This window comes from Elephas maximus, chromosome 18 (assembly GCF_024166365.1).
Source record: "Elephas maximus indicus isolate mEleMax1 chromosome 18, mEleMax1 primary haplotype, whole genome shotgun sequence".
Taxonomy (NCBI): domain Eukaryota; kingdom Metazoa; phylum Chordata; class Mammalia; order Proboscidea; family Elephantidae; genus Elephas; species Elephas maximus.
In genome coordinates, this window is record NC_064836.1 from 68465904 (window position 1) to 68467998 (window position 2095).

Consider the following 2095-nt stretch of genomic DNA (forward strand, 5'->3'; position numbering starts at 1 on the left):
GGAAGGCCCTCAACGAGGTGGATTGACACAGTGGCTACAACAATGAGCTCAAGCATTACAAGGATTGTGAGGATGGCTCAGGACCGGGCAGTGTTTCGTTCTGTTGTGCATAGGGTCACTATGAGTCAGAACTGACTCAACGGCACCTAACAACAACAACAACAGAAGTATATGTGCCTATATTTCAGACAGAGCAGGGGAAGATTGAGGAAGTGGCTCTACTCCCTGTTGTCCAAGACAAATTTGAAGGGAAAATTTAACACACTTTAAATTAGAATCTTGTCTCTCCATAATTTCTATCTCAACAGAGAAAGTAGAGATGAACAAAGACAATCACACCTTGACAACTGAGTTTATCTTTATACGATTTATGGATCACTCAGATCTGAAGACCTTTCTGTTTGTGGTGTTCTTCGCTATCTATCTGATAACCAGGGTGGGGAATCTTGGTTTGGTGGCATTCATATTTTCATGGAGCACTGTGTCCACACACCAATGTACATCTTTCTGGGTAACCTGGCTCTGATGAATTGCTGTTGTTCCCATGTCATCACCCCCAAGATTTTCTCAGGACAGAATGATTTTTCTCTATGAGTGCACAACACAATTCTATTTTCCCTACCTTGCTGAAACTGCATACTGCTTTCTCTTGGCAACACTGGCCTCTTATCCCTTTGTGGCAATATGTAGTCCACTGCAGGACCACACCATGATGTCAAAGAAACTCTGCATTCATATAATCACAGGGACCTTCATAGCTAGTAACCTGCATTCCATGATTCATGTTATGCTTCTATTAAGGTTAATTTTCTGCAGGTCTAATCAATAGAACACTTTTTTTTTTTAATATTTTGCCATTGCACAGACTATCCTGTATGGACCTTTTATTAATGATATGTATATTTTCATCACCTTTTCAAATCTTCATCATTGCCTCTATCTTGGTCTCTTATCTCTGCATCTTGTTCACAATTTTCAGATGAAATCCAAAGAGGGGAGTTATAAGGACTTCTCTATTGTGCATCCCACTTTCTCTCTGTATCAGCAGTTTACTCTTGTCTTCTCATATATATTTGACCATTTGAAGAAGGGGATAAAAATATATCTTTGAGGATTTTTAATTCAATAGTAATTCCTCTGTTAAACTCATTCTTTTGTAGTCTGAGAAATAAAGAGGTGATAACTGTTCTAAAAAAAAGAAGAGAAAATATAACATTCTTGAACAAACTTCATCCATCTCATCAGTTGACACGTGTCCCCCCAAAATTGTATTTGGCTGGGCCATGATTTCCAGTATTGTGTAGTTGTGCACCATTTTGTGATTGTAATTTTATGGTAAAGAGGATTAGGATGGGATTGTAACACACTTACCCAGGTCACATCCCTGATCCAAGGTAAAACAAATTCCCTGGGGTGTGGCATGCACCACATTTTATCTCTCATGAGATGGAAAGCAAAAGGATGCAAGCAGAGGGGAGGACCTCATATCACCAAAATAGAAGCAGTGAGAGCAGAGCATGACTTTCGGACCTGGGATTCCTATGCTGAGAAGCTTCTAGTCCAGGGGAAGATTGATGAGAAGAACATTCCTCCAGAGCTGACAGAAAGATAAAGCCGTCCCCTGGAGCTGATGGCCAGAATTTGGACTTCTATCCTGTTACACTGTGAGTAAATAAATTTCTCTTTGTTATAGCAGCACTAGATGATTAAGACAGATGGTTCCAGGGCAGGGTGTGTGGGGATGGAAAAACACTAACTAGACAATAGATAAGTGGTAACTTTGGTGAAGGGTAAGATAGTACATAATACTGGAGAAGCCAGCACAACTTGACTAAGGCAAAGTCATGGAAGCGCCACAGATACATCCAAACTCCCTGAGGGACCAAATTACTGCACTGAGGGCTGTGGGGACCATGGTCTTGGGAAACATCTAGCTTAATTGGCTTAACAGTTTATAAGAAAAAAATGTTCTACATCTACTTTGGTGAGTATCGTCTGGGGTCTTAAAAGCTTGTGATTGGCCATCTGAGATAATCCACTGGTCTCACCGCATCTGGAGCAAGAGGGAATGAAGAAAACCAAAGATACAGGGGAA

The 2095-nt window shown here is 40.7% G+C and overlaps 1 pseudogene; it reads left to right on the forward strand.

Annotated features, from left to right (window-relative positions):
• Positions 1 to 319: 319 nt before the first annotated feature.
• On the forward strand, positions 320 to 1706 carry LOC126061364 (olfactory receptor 5K4-like; annotated as a pseudogene).
• Positions 1707 to 2095: the final 389 nt, after the last annotated feature.